The following is a 22,051-nucleotide window of genomic DNA, read 5'->3' as shown; positions in this document are numbered from 1 at the left end:
GGCTTTTAGCTGCGCTTTTTTAGGCCTTTAGCGGTGCATTTTAGCACCGCTAAAAGTATTTGCGGCACTTTGAGAAGCGCTGGAAAAAATGCCGCTAAAGACCAAGACCTTTAGCGGCGCTGTTCCCACAAACGCTGCTAAAGATCACGACCTTGAGCGGCACTTTTCCCAAAAATGCCGCTAAAGACCAAGACATTTAGCGACGCTTTTATCACAAACGCCGCTATAGACCATGACCTTTAGCGGCGCTTTTATCACAAACGCCACTAAAAAACAAACCTTTAGCGGCGCTTCTAGCAAAAAAGCCGCTGAAAACATAATCTTTAAAAAAAATTATTTTAATCAAATAATATTTATTTTTATGTTAAATATTAGATTATGTTTTATGTTTTTAATTTGAACTTTAAATATACTTTTTAAGGATAAATAAAAAAATATTATTTAAATTAAATTTTCTATGAAAATTTTAACTTTAAAACTAAATATAAAAATTAATGAATTTAGTTTTAGAATTTAAAATAATAAATTAATAACACAATTAAAATCCAAAAGTTAGAACTCAAGTTGTCGTAATATTAAAGTAAAAATAAAAATTTAGAATCAAAACTAAAATAAACAATGGAAAGATAGCTCAAATGTAGGTTTTTGCTGCATGTTACACAGACAATAACGAAAAATTAAACACCACACATAAAATTTATCAAACTAGTTAAGAAATACATGGTGCAGCCATGCAGTATAAATACAATAGAATCATAGGGTAATTTTGCATAAATATCTTCAGAGTACCAAGAACAATTTGTCACAAAATTATAAAACATGATAAAAAAAAAGAACAGGTAGCAGACAAGCTATTTGTTACTTTTTGTTTTGCTTCCAAGGCTTCCTCAGCTGCCTTCATCTTGGCAACAGAATCATCTTCATCATCCCTGCTTAAGAAAACAAAGAACCTATTGTTAAACAATTTAGAACTTAATAATTTAACCCAGATCTCGAAAAACACCACTAATTTAAAAAAGAAATCAACAAAACCAAGAATTAATAAAGACATGGAAGAAGCTAGTTCACCAGCTATATTCTGGATACCAGCTTGCTAAAATTTATTGGCAGCAGTAGTAGACCTTCACATTTTAAAAAGAAGTTCAGTTCCATCAATGATTACTCACATTGAGGCTAAAAAGAAGATAAGGTGATACGGGGTTGCGCGCGGACCAAGATCGAGTTGCCAAGTCACGAGAAACTCCTACGAAAACCCTAAACAATTAGATTGAAACGAAACAGAAAATTAAAAGATTAGATTTTTAAATTTTCAGATCTGAAATAAAATCCCCAAATCAGCAAAGAATCAAATTGAGAATAGAAATAAGTGTTAGGGTTCTTGAAACCCTCAAGGAGATTGTGATTCTGCCCAATTGAACACCAAGATAGTTTTCCCCAAATTTCGACAATCTAATTTCACCCAAAAAGAGTATGGAAAAACCCTAGAAATTGGGGATTTTTGGGCTGATTCCTTAATATAGAAAAAGGCTGAAAACACAATAAGAACAGAAAATAGATTAGATAATGATTCAGCACAAGTAGAAATAAAGAAAGAATTGACAGTAAGAAATTAAAAGATAAGTCCTAAGAAGCCTTGAAATCTCGAAAGATCTCACAACTCCCTTCAAACGGCTCTAATCTCCCCTCCAAAGAATATCAATGGCAAGAAGAAGGTTGAAGATGGCTCCCACAATCAAAAAGATTGTTAAAACAACTTCTAAAGAAAACTCAAGAGAAAATCCTTGAAGAACTCAAAGAGAATTTTCACTCAAATCAAATCTGAAATTTTTAATGTAATTGTAATGTAATGTAGGGTGGCTGGCCAAGCCATATAAATAGGCCTTTCAAATGTTTTCCTAATTTAATTAGAACACTAAAACTAAAACTAAAAAAAACTCCTAATTATTTTAATATGGAAATTCGGCCAAGGGTCTTTTATTTGGAACTCTTGGACTGAATATAAAAATTTAAACTAAATAAAATAAATAAATAAATAAATAAAAATAAAACTTTACAACTTGGGCCACTTTGACAATTTGGCCTGATTTTCAACTAAGTATGGGTGGATTTCTTGATTGGGCTTGGAATCTTCTTATTGGGCCTCGCCTTCAAGAATTTGGGCTTTTGTGACTCGTATCATTCCCCCCTTCCTCAAAAAGATTCGTCCTCGAATCTGAAAAATCAAATGAACTCGACTTTCCTCTATTAAACGGGACTAATGGCAATTGAGTCCACTGAAAAGAATAGCCATGAGATAGTAAATAGCAACGGAAACAAGCTTGTAGTCCAATCATAAGCATAGCAGAACAGGTATAACGTATGTGAATGGACAGGTTCAGATTACCATGCAAACAATCTAATTTACTCACCACTGCCTCGTCAAATATTTGAAACAAAGATGGACATGTTTTAAGGCATTCAGTCGTCTCACATTGTTCCCACAAACCATGAATAAATTGCAAGTATTAAATCAAATGGTAAACATAATCGTCACAAGTAGGTATTTGAAAAGATTCACATGGTTCACAGAGTTGCATAATCATACCATGCATTAATCGACGGTCTATAGATTCACTCACACATGCATTATCAAAAACAAGAATCTTTTTATCAACCATCAAAACAGATAGATCATCAATAAATAAAATAGGACAGTCAAGCACGTTTCGATCTAAGTGTTCATCAACACGATCTTTATCACTATCCGAGGAGTACAAAAGTGTTTCAAAGGTTTCAAGCATCTTACCTCGATAAGCAGAAGAATAAGGGTCGATTTTACCTTTTTCATTTAAAACAAACCTTCGCTCATCGGGGGCATAGTGTAGTCGAATCTCCGTTGTTGAGTTAACCTTTGTCAAATGGAACTCAAACTTCATGTACAACCACATAAACTGTTTAAGGCACGAATATAAATTGAAAACAAATTTGGAAAATTTCGTTACCTTATTCTCCAAAACAGATTTGGACAAATTCGAGGATTTTACACAAGGTAAATCAAGAGAATAACAAATCACGCTTCTTTTCGTAATGACTTTATCAACCACAATCGAAGAGTAACAATTAATCAGATCAAAACGAGGGGATCTTTTAAGAACTAAGTCACCAAAAGTTTTATCAATAATTTTCAAATCTGCACTGGACTCGGTTTCTAAAATTTACTTACCTCGCTTACCTTCGGGATCATGTAGTGTGATTTCATCTTTGCCTAAGTTGATCGTATGAAAGCGTCTTTCATTTGAGAGGTATTGAAGTTGAAAGTTATCTTTCGATCTTTCGGGAACCTGAAAAGTAGCAACACAAGAAAAATTCATATCTTGGTTAGTGGAAACATTCCTCACTACCCTTTCCACGTCTTTTTCTTTTGTTTCTTTTTCTAATTCATTTTCTCTTCTTTCTTCAATTTCTTTTTCACTCTCAATCTCTTTTTGCTCTTTTTCATTCTCTTTCTCTTTTTCCTCACTTGTTTTAACAGAATTTTTCAGTTTGATTTGGTCCTCATGGACTTGTTCCAGAGTGAGCGGCACTAAGGTGAGTTTCTTTTCTTGATGCTTGAAAGAATACCTATTGGTACGACCATCGTGAGTGACTTTTCGATCCAGTTGCCACGGTTCTCCTAGCAACAAATGGCAGGCTTGAATAGGCATTACGTCGCACACAACTTCGTCTTGATACTTACCGATAGAAAAGGCGATGCGCACTTGTTGAGTGACCCTAAATTGGCCTTCGTTGCTAAGCCCTTGTAGTTGATAAGGTTGTGGATGCTTGGTAGTGGTTAAGCAAAGCTTTTCCACCATCGTCGTGCTGGCTATGTTCGAGCAACTTTCACCATCAATAATAACTCTACAAAGCTTACCTTGTACGTGGCAGCGAGTATGAAAGAGATGTTCTCGTTGCTGCTCGCTCTTTGGTTTTGCCAAAGATGATTGTCCATGATCATGACAATCATCATCCATTCTAGGGACACGTTGAGGGTTGCACCTATGGGGCTGGTTATCCCTATCTTCCTTAATTGGATCTCGATATTGATGTTTTTGATTCACTCGTACCTCATTCAAAGTAGTATTCAATGCTTGAAGTGTAGCATTTATTTGTGTGATTGCAGCAGTATGTCTGTCTAACTGTTGTTGGACTTTCATAAGTGCATCATTATTATCACCTTTAGACATCTTCAAAACCTGTAAAAAATAAACACTCAACACTCAAAAATAAAAGTTAGCAAACCTCACCATTAATCACTCAAAAAGAAAAATCAAATTCTCAATGAGGTCGAATTCAATCTTGTGAGTTCTTTATCAGAGTTTATATCAACCAATTAGAGAGTGTGAACCAAACTACCAACGAATCCTAATTTGCACTAGGATGCCAAAAACTGACGAGACACCAAGTGATTCGTGTTGCACCGAGGAAGGATTGTGCACACGTTTAAATCCTACTAACACAAGAAACAAGAAGGTGTTAGATATTTTAAAAGGATAATAAAAAGCAAACAAATGAAAACCTACAGCTAAGAATCAATAAAAATTGCTGAAAACAGAAAACCCGAAAAACTGTGGAGTAACTTGACAACTTCGTTCGAGGTGTTTCCGATCTCAAAAAATCACAATTAAATCTCGAATGTCCTTAAATATTTAATTTTTGATCTGGAAAGTTTGGGCACCAAACTCAACCCGCTGAATTTTTTTTAAATTTTTATTGGATTTCGTCTTTTTTCGATTTTTTGACTTTTTGACTGATTTTTTTGCAGGAATAAATTTTTATATTCAATCACAGTGCCACAAATATGTATGTAAAATTTCAGATCAATTTGACAACGTTTACCCACTCAAATAAAATTTTTTGAAAAATTTTTCTGGGTAAAACTGTTGTTTTTGCTTTAAAATATTGAGATCAGTTTAGAAATCAACCAAGAACACCCAAAACGCCCAAACTCTGATACCAAATGATATGGGTTGCGCGCGGACCAAGATCGAGTTGCCAAGTCACGAGAAACTCCTACGAAAACCCTAAACAATTAGATTGAAACGAAACAGAAAATTAAAAGATTAGATTTTTGAATTTTCAGATCTGAAATAAAATCCCCAAATCAGCAAAGAATCAAATTGAGAATAGAAATAAGTGTTAGGGTTCTTGAAACCCTCAAGGAGATTGTGATTCTGCCCAATTGAACACCAAGATAGTTTTCCCCAAATTTCGACAATCTAATTTCACCCAAAAAGAGTATGGAAAAACCCTAGAAATTGGGGATTTTTGGGCTGATTCCTTAAGATAGAAAAAGGCTGAAAACACAATAAGAACAGAAAATAGATTAGATAATGATTCAGCACAAGTAGAAATAAAGAAAGAATTAACAGTAAGAAATTAAAAGATAAGTCCTAAGAAGCCTTGAAATCTCGAAAGATCTCACAACTCCCTTCAAACGGCTCTAATCTCCCCTCCAAAGAATATCAATGGCAAGAAGAAGGTTGAAGATGGCTCCCACAATCAAAAAGATTGTTAAAACAACTTCTAAAGAAAACTCAAGAGAAAATCCTTGAAGAACTCAAAGAGAATTTTCACTCAAATCAAATCTGAAATTTTTAATGTAATTGTAATGTAATGTAGGGTGGCTGGCCAAGCCATATAAATAGGCCTTTCAAATGTTTTCCTAATTTAATTAGAACACTAAAACTAAAACTAAAAAAAACTCCTAATTATTTTAATATGGAAATTCGGCCAAGGGTCTTTTATTTGGGACTCTTGGACTGAATATAAAAATTTAAACTAAATAAAATAAATAAATAAATAAATAAAAATAAAACTTTACAACTTGGGCCACTTTGACAATTTGGCCTGATTTTCAACTAAGTATGGGTGGATTTCTTGATTGGGCTTGGAATCTTCTTATTGGGCCTCGCCTTCAATAATTTGGGCTTTTGTGACTCGTATCATTGCGCGCGGACCAAGATCGAGTTGCCAAGTCACGAGAAACTCCTACGAAAACCCTAAACAATTAGATTGAAACGAAACAGAAAATTAAAAGATTAGATTTTTGAATTTTCAGATCTGAAATAAAATCCCCAAATCAGCAAAGAATCAAATTGAGAATAGAAATAAGTGTTAGGGTTCTTGAAACCCTCAAGGAGATTGTGATTCTGCCCAATTGAACACCAAGATAGTTTTCCCCAAATTTCGACAATCTAATTTCACCCAAAAAGAGTATGGAAAAACCCTAGAAATTGGGGATTTTTGGGCTGATTCCTTAAGATAGAAAAAGGCTGAAAACACAATAAGAACAGAAAATAGATTAGATAATGATTCAGCACAAGTAGAAATAAAGAAAGAATTAACAGTAAGAAATTAAAAGATAAGTCCTAAGAAGCCTTGAAATCTCGAAAGATCTCACAACTCCCTTCAAACGGCTCTAATCTCCCCTCCAAAGAATATCAATGGCAAGAAGAAGGTTGAAGATGGCTCCCACAATCAAAAAGATTGTTAAAACAACTTCTAAAGAAAACTCAAGAGAAAATCCTTGAAGAACTCAAAGAGAATTTTCACTCAAATCAAATCTGAAATTTTAATGTAATTGTAATGTAATGTAGGGTGGCTGGCCAAGCCATATAAATAGGCCTTTCAAATGTTTTCCTAATTTAATTAGAACACTAAAACTAAAACTAAAAAAAACTCCTAATTATTTTAGTATGGAAATTCGGCCAAGGGTCTTTTATTTGGGACTCTTGGACTGAATATAAAAATTTAAACTAAATAAAATAAATAAATAAATAAATAAAAATAAAACTTTACAACTTGGGCCACTTTGACAATTTGGCCTGATTTTCAACTAAGTATGGGTGGATTTCTTGATTGGGCTTGGAATCTTCTTATTGGGCCTCGCCTTCAAGAATTTGGGCTTTTGTGACTCGTATCATTGCGCGCGGACCAAGATCGAGTTGCCAAGTCACGAGAAACTCCTACGAAAACCCTAAACAATTAGATTGAAACGAAACAGAAAATTAAAAGATTAGATTTTTGAATTTTCAGATCTGAAATAAAATCCCCAAATCAGCAAAGAATCAAATTGAGAATAGAAATAAGTGTTAGGGTTCTTGAAACCCTCAAGGAGATTGTGATTCTGCCCAATTGAACACCAAGATAGTTTTCCCCAAATTTCGACAATCTAATTTCACCCAAAAAGAGTATGGAAAAACCCTAGAAATTGGGGATTTTTGGGCTGATTCCTTAAGATAGAAAAAGGCTGAAAACACAATAAGAACAGAAAATAGATTAGATAATGATTCAGCACAAGTAGAAATAAAGAAAGAATTAACAGTAAGAAATTAAAAGATAAGTCCTAAGAAGCCTTGAAATCTCGAAAGATCTCACAACTCCCTTCAAACGGCTCTAATCTCCCCTCCAAAGAATATCAATGGCAAGAAGAAGGTTGAAGATGGCTCCCACAATCAAAAAGATTGTTAAAACAACTTCTAAAGAAAACTCAAGAGAAAATCCTTGAAGAACTCAAAGAGAATTTTCACTCAAATCAAATCTGAAATTTTTAATGTAATTGTAATGTAATGTAGGGTGGCTGGCCAAGCCATATAAATAGGCCTTTCAAATGTTTTCCTAATTTAATTAGAACACTAAAACTAAAACTAAAAAAAACTCCTAATTATTTTAATATGGAAATTCGGCCAAGGGTCTTTTATTTGGGACTCTTGGACTGAATATAAAAATTTAAACTAAATAAAATAAATAAATAAATAAATAAAAATAAAACTTTACAACTTGGGCCACTTTGACAATTTGGCCTGATTTTCAACTAAGTATGGGTGGATTTCTTGATTGGGCTTGGAATCTTCTTATTGGGCCTCGCCTTCAAGAATTTGGGCTTTTGTGACTCGTATCATTGCGCGCGGACCAAGATCGAGTTGCCAAGTCACGAGAAACTCCTACGAAAACCCTAAACAATTAGATTGAAACGAAACAGAAAATTAAAAGATTAGATTTTTGAATTTTCAGATCTGAAATAAAATCCCCAAATCAGCAAAGAATCAAATTGAGAATAGAAATAAGTGTTAGGGTTCTTGAAACCCTCAAGGAGATTGTGATTCTGCCCAATTGAACACCAAGATAGTTTTCCCCAAATTTCGACAATCTAATTTCACCCAAAAAGAGTATGGAAAAACCCTAGAAATTGGGGATTTTTGGGCTGATTCCTTAAGATAGAAAAAGGCTGAAAACACAATAAGAACAGAAAATAGATTAGATAATGATTCAGCACAAGTAGAAATAAAGAAAGAATTAACAGTAAGAAATTAAAAGATAAGTCCTAAGAAGCCTTGAAATCTCGAAAGATCTCACAACTCCCTTCAAACGGCTCTAATCTCCCCTCCAAAGAATATCAATGGCAAGAAGAAGGTTGAAGATGGCTCCCACAATCAAAAAGATTGTTAAAACAACTTCTAAAGAAAACTCAAGAGAAAATCCTTGAAGAACTCAAAGAGAATTTTCACTCAAATCAAATCTGAAATTTTTAATGTAATTGTAATGTAATGTAGGGTGGCTGGCCAAGCCATATAAATAGGCCTTTCAAATGTTTTCCTAATTTAATTAGAACACTAAAACTAAAACTAAAAAAAACTCCTAATTATTTTAATATGGAAATTCGGCCAAGGGTCTTTTATTTGGGACTCTTGGACTGAATATAAAAATTTAAACTAAATAAAATAAATAAATAAATAAATAAAAATAAAACTTTACAACTTGGGCCACTTTGACAATTTGGCCTGATTTTCAACTAAGTATGGGTGGATTTCTTGATTGGGCTTGGAATCTTCTTATTGGGCCTCGCCTTCAAGAATTTGGGCTTTTGTGACTCGTATCATTGCGCGCGGACCAAGATCGAGTTGCCAAGTCACGAGAAACTCCTACGAAAACCCTAAACAATTAGATTGAAACGAAACAGAAAATTAAAAGATTAGATTTTTGAATTTTCAGATCTGAAATAAAATCCCCAAATCAGCAAAGAATCAAATTGAGAATAGAAATAAGTGTTAGGGTTCTTGAAACCCTCAAGGAGATTGTGATTCTGCCCAATTGAACACCAAGATAGTTTTCCCCAAATTTCGACAATCTAATTTCACCCAAAAAGAGTATGGAAAAACCCTAGAAATTGGGGATTTTTGGGCTGATTCCTTAAGATAGAAAAAGGCTGAAAACACAATAAGAACAGAAAATAGATTAGATAATGATTCAGCACAAGTAGAAATAAAGAAAGAATTAACAGTAAGAAATTAAAAGATAAGTCCTAAGAAGCCTTGAAATCTCGAAAGATCTCACAACTCCCTTCAAACGGCTCTAATCTCCCCTCCAAAGAATATCAATGGCAAGAAGAAGGTTGAAGATGGCTCCCACAATCAAAAAGATTGTTAAAACAACTTCTAAAGAAAACTCAAGAGAAAATCCTTGAAGAACTCAAAGAGAATTTTCACTCAAATCAAATCTGAAATTTTTAATGTAATTGTAATGTAATGTAGGGTGGCTGGCCAAGCCATATAAATAGGCCTTTCAAATGTTTTCCTAATTTAATTAGAACACTAAAACTAAAACTAAAAAAAACTCCTAATTATTTTAATATGGAAATTCGGCCAAGGGTCTTTTATTTGGGACTCTTGGACTGAATATAAAAATTTAAACTAAATAAAATAAATAAATAAATAAATAAAAATAAAACTTTACAACTTGGGCCACTTTGACAATTTGGCCTGATTTTCAACTAAGTATGGGTGGATTTCTTGATTGGGCTTGGAATCTTCTTATTGGGCCTCGCCTTCAAGAATTTGGGCTTTTGTGACTCGTATCATTGCGCGCGGACCAAGATCGAGTTGCCAAGTCACGAGAAACTCCTACGAAAACCCTAAACAATTAGATTGAAACGAAACAGAAAATTAAAAGATTAGATTTTTGAATTTTCAGATCTGAAATAAAATCCCCAAATCAGCAAAGAATCAAATTGAGAATAGAAATAAGTGTTAGGGTTCTTGAAACCCTCAAGGAGATTGTGATTCTGCCCAATTGAACACCAAGATAGTTTTCCCCAAATTTCGACAATCTAATTTCACCCAAAAAGAGTATGGAAAAACCCTAGAAATTGGGGATTTTTGGGCTGATTCCTTAAGATAGAAAAAGGCTGAAAACACAATAAGAACAGAAAATAGATTAGATAATGATTCAGCACAAGTAGAAATAAAGAAAGAATTAACAGTAAGAAATTAAAAGATAAGTCCTAAGAAGCCTTGAAATCTCGAAAGATCTCACAACTCCCTTCAAACGGCTCTAATCTCCCCTCCAAAGAATATCAATGGCAAGAAGAAGGTTGAAGATGGCTCCCACAATCAAAAGATTGTTAAAACAACTTCTAAAGAAAACTCAAGAGAAAATCCTTGAAGAACTCAAAGAGAATTTTCACTCAAATCAAATCTGAAATTTTTAATGTAATTGTAATGTAATGTAGGGTGGCTGGCCAAGCCATATAAATAGGCCTTTCAAATGTTTTCCTAATTTAATTAGAACACTAAAACTAAAACTAAAAAAAACTCCTAATTATTTTAATATGGAAATTCGGCCAAGGGTCTTTTATTTGGGACTCTTGGACTGAATATAAAAATTTAAACTAAATAAAATAAATAAATAAATAAATAAAAATAAAACTTTACAACTTGGGCCACTTTGACAATTTGGCCTGATTTTCAACTAAGTATGGGTGGATTTCTTGATTGGGCTTGGAATCTTCTTATTGGGCCTCGCCTTCAAGAATTTGGGCTTTTGTGACTCGTATCATTGCGCGCGGACCAAGATCGAGTTGCCAAGTCACGAGAAACTCCTACGAAAACCCTAAACAATTAGATTGAAACGAAACAGAAAATTAAAAGATTAGATTTTTGAATTTTCAGATCTGAAATAAAATCCCCAAATCAGCAAAGAATCAAATTGAGAATAGAAATAAGTGTTAGGGTTCTTGAAACCCTCAAGGAGATTGTGATTCTGCCCAATTGAACACCAAGATAGTTTTCCCCAAATTTCGACAATCTAATTTCACCCAAAAAGAGTATGGAAAAACCCTAGAAATTGGGGATTTTTGGGCTGATTCCTTAAGATAGAAAAAGGCTGAAAACACAATAAGAACAGAAAATAGATTAGATAATGATTCAGCACAAGTAGAAATAAAGAAAGAATTAACAGTAAGAAATTAAAAGATAAGTCCTAAGAAGCCTTGAAATCTCGAAAGATCTCACAACTCCCTTCAAACGGCTCTAATCTCCCCTCCAAAGAATATCAATGGCAAGAAGAAGGTTGAAGATGGCTCCCACAATCAAAAAGATTGTTAAAACAACTTCTAAAGAAAACTCAAGAGAAAATCCTTGAAGAACTCAAAGAGAATTTTCACTCAAATCAAATCTGAAATTTTTAATGTAATTGTAATGTAATGTAGGGTGGCTGGCCAAGCCATATAAATAGGCCTTTCAAATGTTTTCCTAATTTAATTAGAACACTAAAACTAAAACTAAAAAAAACTCCTAATTATTTTAATATGGAAATTCGGCCAAGGGTCTTTTATTTGGGACTCTTGGACTGAATATAAAAATTTAAACTAAATAAAATAAATAAATAAATAAATAAAAATAAAACTTTACAACTTGGGCCACTTTGACAATTTGGCCTGATTTTCAACTAAGTATGGGTGGATTTCTTGATTGGGCTTGGAATCTTCTTATTGGGCCTCGCCTTCAAGAATTTGGGCTTTTGTGACTCGTATCATTGCGCGCGGACCAAGATCGAGTTGCCAAGTCACGAGAAACTCCTACGAAAACCCTAAACAATTAGATTGAAACGAAACAGAAAATTAAAAGATTAGATTTTTGAATTTTCAGATCTGAAATAAAATCCCCAAATCAGCAAAGAATCAAATTGAGAATAGAAATAAGTGTTAGGGTTCTTGAAACCCTCAAGGAGATTGTGATTCTGCCCAATTGAACACCAAGATAGTTTTCCCCAAATTTCGACAATCTAATTTCACCCAAAAAGAGTATGGAAAAACCCTAGAAATTGGGGATTTTTGGGCTGATTCCTTAAGATAGAAAAAGGCTGAAAACACAATAAGAACAGAAAATAGATTAGATAATGATTCAGCACAAGTAGAAATAAAGAAAGAATTAACAGTAAGAAATTAAAAGATAAGTCCTAAGAAGCCTTGAAATCTCGAAAGATCTCACAACTCCCTTCAAACGGCTCTAATCTCCCCTCCAAAGAATATCAATGGCAAGAAGAAGGTTGAAGATGGCTCCCACAATCAAAAAGATTGTTAAAACAACTTCTAAAGAAAACTCAAGAGAAAATCCTTGAAGAACTCAAAGAGAATTTTCACTCAAATCAAATCTGAAATTTTTAATGTAATTGTAATGTAATGTAGGGTGGCTGGCCAAGCCATATAAATAGGCCTTTCAAATGTTTTCCTAATTTAATTAGAACACTAAAACTAAAACTAAAAAAAACTCCTAATTATTTTAATATGGAAATTCGGCCAAGGGTCTTTTATTTGGGACTCTTGGACTGAATATAAAAATTTAAACTAAATAAAATAAATAAATAAATAAATAAAAATAAAACTTTACAACTTGGGCCACTTTGACAATTTGGCCTGATTTTCAACTAAGTATGGGTGGATTTCTTGATTGGGCTTGGAATCTTCTTATTGGGCCTCGCCTTCAAGAATTTGGGCTTTTGTGACTCGTATCATTGCGCGCGGACCAAGATCGAGTTGCCAAGTCACGAGAAACTCCTACGAAAACCCTAAACAATTAGATTGAAACGAAACAGAAAATTAAAAGATTAGATTTTTGAATTTTCAGATCTGAAATAAAATCCCCAAATCAGCAAAGAATCAAATTGAGAATAGAAATAAGTGTTAGGGTTCTTGAAACCCTCAAGGAGATTGTGATTCTGCCCAATTGAACACCAAGATAGTTTTCCCCAAATTTCGACAATCTAATTTCACCCAAAAAGAGTATGGAAAAACCCTAGAAATTGGGGATTTTTGGGCTGATTCCTTAAGATAGAAAAAGGCTGAAAACACAATAAGAACAGAAAATAGATTAGATAATGATTCAGCACAAGTAGAAATAAAGAAAGAATTAACAGTAAGAAATTAAAAGATAAGTCCTAAGAAGCCTTGAAATCTCGAAAGATCTCACAACTCCCTTCAAACGGCTCTAATCTCCCCTCCAAAGAATATCAATGGCAAGAAGAAGGTTGAAGATGGCTCCCACAATCAAAAAGATTGTTAAAACAACTTCTAAAGAAAACACAAGAGAAAATCTTTGAAGAACTCAAAGAGAATTTTCACTCAAATCAAATCTGAAATTTTTAATGTAATTGTAATGTAATGTAGGGTGGCTGGCCAAGCCATATAAATAGGCCTTTCAAATGTTTTCCTAATTTAATTAGAACACTAAAACTAAAACTAAAAAAAACTCCTAATTATTTTAATATGGAAATTCGGCCAAGGGTCTTTTATTTGGGACTCTTGGACTGAATATAAAAATTTAAACTAAATAAAATAAATAAATAAATAAATAAAAATAAAACTTTACAACTTGGGCCACTTTGACAATTTGGCCTGATTTTCAACTAAGTATGGGTGGATTTCTTGATTGGGCTTGGAATCTTCTTATTGGGCCTCGCCTTCAAGAATTTGGGCTTTTGTGACTCGTATCATAAGGGCATCGAAATAAATTCAGACCATTCATCAGTTGAGTATATTCAATACAGAATAGCCTTTAATCGGATCTAGAATGAATCGAATTTGGATGTATACTAATAAATCAGATTGCAAATCAAGCATATCCAGAGCATGGTAAGAACTAACCTCAGCCCTTTTTGACATACGAGTAACAATTTAGATTCGGACCCAAAATAAAGCAAACTAAAATATCAGAAACCAAAAATAAAGCATATCCAAACTCAAAATAAAGCTCAATATTGGAGCATTCTAATTTTCTCAGAAACCAAATAGTAGACCCAAATATCAGGTTTCGAAATTAAGCAAATTTGAGAAGAAAAGAAGTTTACCTTGTAGAAAAGAGGGTCAAATAATAACAAGTAGTAGCAATTCCAGCCATTGAAAGACGAAAAGAAGCTGAAATACATCGGTGGTGTCTCAATGATAGTAACTGCTTCACATGTCTCCTTCTTGTGAAGTTCTGGAAGAAAAGAACATATAAATACATTATGCTATCCACCTAACCATGGAGGAAAGTAAACAATGCAAGAAAGCACATAAAAGGCACATAGTTTTATTTCATATAGCAGCAGATAAGCAACAGACTATCTAGTATTCCAAAATTTACAGATGATGGGTTAGAAGAGAAAAAATTACTTGAACTAGGCTTTTCAACCTCCCTCACTATATGGGTCATTCCAGCTTTATATCCCAAGAATCATTTCTTTGATAAATGCCATTATTAACTTAAGCTCAAGTATAATGCCAACAGATTCATGCCGCCAATTAAAGTCTTAAACCAAGGGAAAATAATTGGAAAGTATAAAAAAATAAAACAAAATAAAGGAAATATCTGCTGAATGATAAATATTACAAAAATTATAAACTGGCACATGCTCAATTGATATTTCTTTGATAAATGAAATTATTACTCGACTCCCAAATCCTCATCTCTTATGTTCAGATAAGAAACTTGTATGCACAAGATTCATAAAATCATATAAGCAAAACATCAATAAATCCCTAAATTGAGCACTGAAGATTTCATTAATAAATTAAATTATAACTCGACTCCCAAATTCTCATCTATTTTGTCAGATAACAAACTTGATGATACAGAAAGGTATCAAAAGTGATATAACACTCATAGTAACAATTATCAGTCTAACTATTAAAGAAAGACGAAAAAAAATAGCATATGCATACAACACTCATAGTAACAATTAAAGTAGAAGAAATTAGTGGAAAGGGAAAGATATATCATAAATCCAGGTCCTTTAAAAATTTATTGAATAACATATATATTTATAACATCAAGAAAGAAAATCCACGTTAACACTTTTGGAATCCATGATATAAAGCTGAACCTGAGAACTATTCTGTAGATCAATCCTAAAGAATTTGACATTTCTTTTTGACTAGAAGGTTTCCATTTTCCTGGAGAAGGGAAGCTATCACATTTCTTTTGAAACATGAAAATATATTGATTTTTTTAAAGAAAAAAAAGGAAGAGAAGAGATTCTAACATATTGTAAAAAATCTACTGGCCAATCCATGAGTGCACTTTAGCTCAGAACAATAGTCTAAGAAATTTAACAGTAAATCAAACATTCTCACCTATGTTCAAGCCAATCCATAAGTTTTTCTAGGTTCTTATCCTTGCTCATCAGAAATCAATTTCCCCTTTTATTAAAACTGAAAGAATGAGAAGCTACATTTTAAACTAACTATTATTTGCACAATTTTCATTTTTATCTGAGACCTTTTTGTTATCATCAGCCCTATAACTAGTTGCTCTTAAAGGGTTTAGATGGATTTTTGGCTATAACTATTATTTAACTTCTGAGGCAACAATTCTTTTGTGATGTTGCAAAAGAAAATAAAATAGTTACAGATTTTCTATCTTTTCCATGCGACCTTATGTTTCTTTATCGATTTTATTATATCAGAATTACAAAGTCTATCTATTTGCCTTTGAATATCACAATTCAATCACAAATGCTACATAATATAGGCACCTAACTATAAGCTAGAAATATCATGAATAGGAAAATTAATCAGTTAGCCAGATAGTGTTAATGCTGTTACAAAATCAAGATTCTACTAAAACATATTAATTATTTTTCTAATAAAGAAATGGCAATAGATGCTAATTTCTACAAACGGATATGTAAATTGGAATGGAAAGAAAGAAACTTGCCTCTCAACCACATTTTTCATTTGCATTGCATATTCCCGTTTGTCAGTTTGTTCACGCAATGCCCGGACAGCAGGACCTCTTGAAACATTAAGAACACGCTTTTGTAGATAGCACCTAAAAGTACCAAAGTCCCAAATGTAAATGAATAGATTGCAAATAAGATTAGGCAATGAGTGGTACTCTACCAGCTGATACTTCAGCTTTTCCCACAATCTCTTCCCTGTCCCGTCCATTGGAGGGCTCACTAGACATATCTCCACTGATTCAACTGCCATATACATATCTTCATGAACTTCCATACTGCACATATTTCTGCTTTCAATCAAACAACAAGTTATAAACTTAAAAACAACCCATAATTATTCAAAAGTAACCCTAAAGCCCAAAATATCTTCTTCAATTTTTTTTTAAAAGATCCAATAAAGAAAAGAAATGGAACATAAAGAGAAAAGGGTACCTGAAAACAAAATAGAAGATTGAAGAATCACCAGCTGAGAAACCCAGAAGGGATCCTTCAATAAATATAGAATTCTCAGGCGGAGGACTCTAAACAATTAAAAAAAATTATATATAGAGAGAGAAAGGTTAAGACAAACAGACAAAAAAATGTTGGATTTTAATAATAAAGAAGATGAAGAAAGAAAAAAAACTAATCGTAAAATCTTAAGCATGGAAATATCACGTCCCTAACCTAGCAAACAAAGTTTTAGGAAAAATAAATAGGATAAAGAATGAAACCGTAATGAGAACCAAAAGGGAAAAAAGGAAAAGAGCGAAACCGTATTCATTAAATTTCTAAAACATCTATAATGGATCCACTAAAACCCTAGAGAGAACAAAAAATAATAATAAGCTAATTCAAATCCGAACATAAGCAGATTGCAAGAGAAAACAAAAAGAAAAAGGAGATTTGAGAAAGAGAAAACATGTCGGTAGCATGGAAATGAAGCTCAATAAATTCCTCGAAGCAGCTTCCATGGAGGAAGAGAGATTTTTGGGCGTTTAAGAATTGGGGTTGAGGAAGAAAAGATAGCAATGGGCATGGAGTTAAAAATTTTAAAGGACGGTATGTTTGTAAAGTTGGGGGTTTCAAGGGGGGAAATTAGGGATTTTAGGCGAGAAAGTTGGGGATTTTAGGGGGAGGGGATTTTATAAAATGGCGCTATTTTTTTAAAGTAAATTTTTTTGTGGGGTTTTTAATAAAAACGCCGCTATTGTTTACCTTTTGCGGTATTTTTATGAGAAATGTCACAAAAAATTATTTCATTTTGAATAAAATGACACTGTTTTGCTAAATAAAATGGCGCTATTTTTTAAAAGTAAAATTATTTTTTGTGTCTTTTTTTATAAAAACGCCGCTATTGCTTAGCTTTTGCGGAGTCTTTATCAAAAACGCAACAAAAACTTATTTCATTTCGAATAAAACGACACTGTTTTGTTATACTAAAAATCTTTTATTTTGTCTATTAAAAATTATTAGTTAAGTGATTTTATAAAACATTTATTTTTTTTTATAAATTGAATTTTTATAAAAAAATCAAGTACTCTCAAAATAAATATCATATATTTTAATAAGAAAAAAATGATTAAATGGCTGTAATTAATTATTAAGTTAGAATTATCCAATGTAAGCAATTAATCTCTCACATATCAAATTTCTATTAAAGATTAAGATGTTAATCATGATTTTATATTATTCATTTCCGATCTAATCTCTATTTTATTAGAGATATTTCTTCCTAATTAACTAAAATATAATTATTTTGCTAGATGTTCGATGTGGAATGATTTTAGTTTTTGTATTTTATTTTAATTTGTTATAATTTGGTCGTATATATCCAAAATAGATAGTTACCTATCCGTATCAATTTTTTACATTTTTTTATTTATTAATTTTTTTTAAATCCAATATTTAAATATATCAAATGGTTTAGATTAAATATTTTTTAGTCATAAACACCGCTAATGTTACCTTTTCCGACGTTTACAGAAGAAACGCCACTAATAAATTAAATTCTTATAATGAAACGACACCGTTTTGAAAAATTCTAAATCATATTAGTGGCGTTTTGGCTATAAATAGGGGTGAGCATTCGATCGAATCGAATCGAAAATTTTCGAGTTAATCGAGTTTTCGAATCTCATTTTATCATCCTAACTTTATTTGAAGTTTTCTTGAATCGAGTCGAGTGAGATGGAATTCGAATCGAATTGAATCGAATATATTTGTTCGAGTTAAATTTTAAAAAATAATTTTGGGTCCTTGTAACCGTTGTCACCCATCGTAATAAAATTTGTCCACCTTAATCAAATTTTTTATTAACTTTCATCACCTTATAATTTATTTATTAATTTTTTATATACTGGTTAGCTTATTTGTTTGCTTAGTTGTTTCAATTATCTTCAGATTCTTGTTACTATGTATTTTGAAATTAAAAAATATATTAAATATAAAAATATGATTTTTTAATAAAATTTATTTTAAAAATAAAATGTGAAATTGATACCAATATAAAATCTTAACACGAATATTTTATGGCATAATTAAGAATTCAATTTTAATATAACTATTCAATATGACTAAACAATTCAATAATATAAATAATATAAAATGTGAAATTTAATTAAATAATATAAATAGTATATATAAATAAAATTATTACTATTTATGTTTATTGATTTTTTTTGGATAATTTTGATTTTTTATTTGAGAGTAAAGGGTGAGAAGTAAAAGTTTAGGGGGAAAATAAAAATTTTTGGGGAATAAAAGTTTGAGGGAAAGTAAATAGGGGAAGTAAAATTTTGGAGGGAAAATATTAAAAAAAATTGGAGGGGGGAGGGTTTGGGGTAGATGGGAGGTGGGAGGTGGGACGGGAAGAGAATAAAAGTTTTAGGGGAAAAGTGGGAGAGAGTAAAAATTTTGGGGGAAAATAAAAGGTTTTGAGGGTTTTTGGGAGTAAAATTTTGAGAAAAAGTAAATGGAAGAGTAAAATTTTGGTGGGAAATGGATTTTGGGTAGATTGGGGGGTTGGGAGGGGAGGGGAGGGGAGTAAAAGTTTTGGGGGGAAAGTGGGAATGAGTAAAAGTTTTGAGGAAAAAATAAAAAATTTTGGGAGTTTAGGGTAAAAATGTAAAATATTATAGTTTGATATTCGAATTATTCGAATTCTTCGAGTTATTCGAATTCAAAAACTCAACTCGATTTGAACTCGAAATTCGAAAAAAAAATTCGAGTTGATTCGAATAACTCGAATAACTCGATTCGTTTAACTCAAAATTCGAATTTTTTTCGATTTTTTCGAGTCGAATCGAGTTTTGGTCACCCCTAGCTATAAACGCTGCCAAAGCTCGCATATTTTACAATTTTTTATATTCAATTATTGTATATTGCATATCAATTTTAAATTAATAATCTTTACAATTTATTATTATCTCTTTTACAATTATATAAGAACTTATTTAATATATAAATTAAAAATTACTAATTAATCTAAACCTTAAACCCTAACCCAACTCTGAATCTCTAAACCCTAAATCACTAACTCTTAACTCCAAACCCCAAACCCTTAACAACTAACCCTTAAACCTTATTTAATATATAAATTAAAAAACACTAATTAATCTAAATCATAAACCCTAACCCCTAAACATTATTTAATATATAAATTAAAACACACTAATTAATCTAAATCTTAAACCCTAACCTGACACTAAATGCATAAACCTTAAATCTCTAACCCTTAACCTCTAACCCCTAACCCCTAACCCATAAACCTTAAATCACAACCCTTAAATCAGAATCCCTAATCCATAATCTCTAATTCCATAATTTATAAACCTTAAAATTGCAACTCTTAAACCGGCCCTAAATCCTAAATTAACCATATATATATCGTAAACCATATATATTAAACCCGCCTAAACTATAATGATAATTAAATTAAATATTTTAAAATTAATACTATCGTATCTTCTACAATTATATTTGAAATTATTTAATATATAAATTAAAAATTAATCAATCATGTACCCAATAAATTTTAAAATTATTTTAAATAATAGTATTTTAATTTCTTCATTTTTAACAAATATTTTTCTATGTTTTTTTATTTCAAATTATTTCTACGTGTCATTAATTCAAATTTATCCATTTTTAACAAATATTCAATTAAAAATAAATTAAATTTTAATTAATATAAATAAGCAAATTAAATAGTAAATAGATAGATAAAATGTTTTTGCGGCGCTTTTTTAAAAACGCCACTAAAGCCTCGAGCATTAGCGGTGGTTTTCCAAAAACGCCGCTAAAGATCTGAACATTAGCGGCACTTTTCCAAAAACACCGCTAAAGATCTGAGCATTAGCGGCGCCTTTCCAAAAACGTTGTTAAAGATCTGAGCATTAGCGGCGCTGTTTTTAAAAACGTCGCTAAAGCCCCGAAAGGCTTAGGTTTTTTGCGACGTTTTTCCAAAAACCGCTGCTAATGCTCATTTTTAGCGGCGCTTTCATAAAAGCGCTGCTAATGCTCGATCTTTAGCGGCGTTTTACGTAAAGCGCCGCTAATGCTCGATTTTTAGCGACGTTTTTTGTCCAAACGCCGCTAAAAGCCTGTTTTGCTGTAGTGATCACAGTTAGTCACGTTTTATGATAGTTTGGCTCTTTAGGTTATGAAACATAAAGTGGACTCTATCACCACTCATCGGATACACGGATCTCCAACATACCAAAATGACTTGTATAGTCAAACATGTCCCATAAGTAAAGTATATAGCTAACACTCTCCAACACACCAAACACACAAATCTCGCAGAATTGAGCTTAGCTCACATTCTCTTATCTCTCTGAAAATTGTCCTTGAGCCTCAACGCCCCAAAAATCACATTACAAAGGTGAGTACTCACAATCCTATGGCTTGCGACCTATATCCACATTATTACCACATATATACTTACTACTTTTTCCCACATTTTCATTGCATATTCACATCGTTAGCACATTACAATTACTATCACATGGCATGAATAACATACCCACATATTTACTGTCCATGGAACGAATAACATACCCACATATTCTCTTTCACAACAATCATCACAAGCTTATGGCACATGTCACAACATCTCATATATGTTCATATTTTCACAACTGCACAAACACACATATATCACATTTATTCATAGGCATGAGAACACTTACACTCGAAATTTATAATAGGGGTTTAGGCAACCTCTAAATTCTCAATTACACAATGAATCATCTACGAGCAGCGATTCCAAAAAACTCACCAAAAATATACTTTCGTCGAAAAGCCGAAACTTCAGACCAGCTTTTCTTTGCTTGTGTCTCTACTTGTTGAAGGTCCTATTGACTCCAACACTTCAACAAGACAAACCACACAAACATACAATCAACAATCATTCATTAACTCACCTTAAATAGTTAAAAACATTAATTTAAGCTACGTTCTCTTTTAACCGAAACCTTCGACATAGAAAACTTTAAATTCAAATATCTCAGACTACGCTTAATCTTTCCGTACGAAAATAATTCCATTCACCTACATATTCATCTATGACTAATTCTCGACCTTTAAACTACACAAAAATACATGTTTCAAGGTATCAACATTTTTCGACAAGTTTTGGCCATTATGACGAAAATTCATTAAAACTTGAGAAATCCTTAGAAACCTTCTAATCATGTTAAAATAAGTTAAAAAACACTTTGAAATCATGTTTTAATCCACAATCCTGAAATCCATCATTAACGACCCAATTTTTGGCTGTTATTTGAAACATGTGTTTAATGGCTATAAATTCGATTTAAAAGTCTAGATATCATTTAAAACTAATAGAAAGACGAATAGTTACCTTTGAGGGAAAACCCACACTTGAAAAAGTCGATGAAATTAATGAGGTTTTGGGATGTTTTCTTGAAGATTTATGAAGATTAATGCTATGAGAATGAAGGGAAGCAATAAAATTGAGGTGTGAAGCACAAAAAGTGAAGGAGAGGGGCTTAAGAAGCAAGGGACAACACAACAATGAAGTAGGGAGAAA

General features: G+C 32.2%; 2 long non-coding RNA genes across 2 annotated transcripts; both read right to left on the bottom strand.

Annotated features, from left to right (window-relative positions):
• Positions 1-667: 667 nt before the first annotated feature.
• On the bottom strand, positions 668-14,273 carry LOC121224484 (uncharacterized). The gene is made up of 3 exons (XR_005922062.1): positions 14,143-14,273; positions 1,069-1,121; positions 668-929 (listed from the first exon to the last, which is right to left on the bottom strand). It is a non-coding gene; the product is annotated as an uncharacterized lncRNA (long non-coding RNA).
• Positions 14,274-15,992: 1,719 nt separating this feature from the next.
• Positions 15,993-17,121, bottom strand: LOC107945500 (uncharacterized). Its single transcript, XR_001696597.2, has 3 exons — positions 16,450-17,121; positions 16,178-16,304; positions 15,993-16,106 (listed from the first exon to the last, which is right to left on the bottom strand). It is a non-coding gene; the product is annotated as an uncharacterized lncRNA (long non-coding RNA).
• Between the last annotated feature and the right edge of the window lie 4,930 nt (positions 17,122-22,051).

This window comes from Gossypium hirsutum, chromosome D12, assembly GCF_007990345.1.
Source record: "Gossypium hirsutum isolate 1008001.06 chromosome D12, Gossypium_hirsutum_v2.1, whole genome shotgun sequence".
In the NCBI taxonomy this organism is placed as follows: domain Eukaryota; kingdom Viridiplantae; phylum Streptophyta; class Magnoliopsida; order Malvales; family Malvaceae; genus Gossypium; species Gossypium hirsutum.
This window is presented reverse-complemented; position numbering and strand designations above follow the sequence as displayed.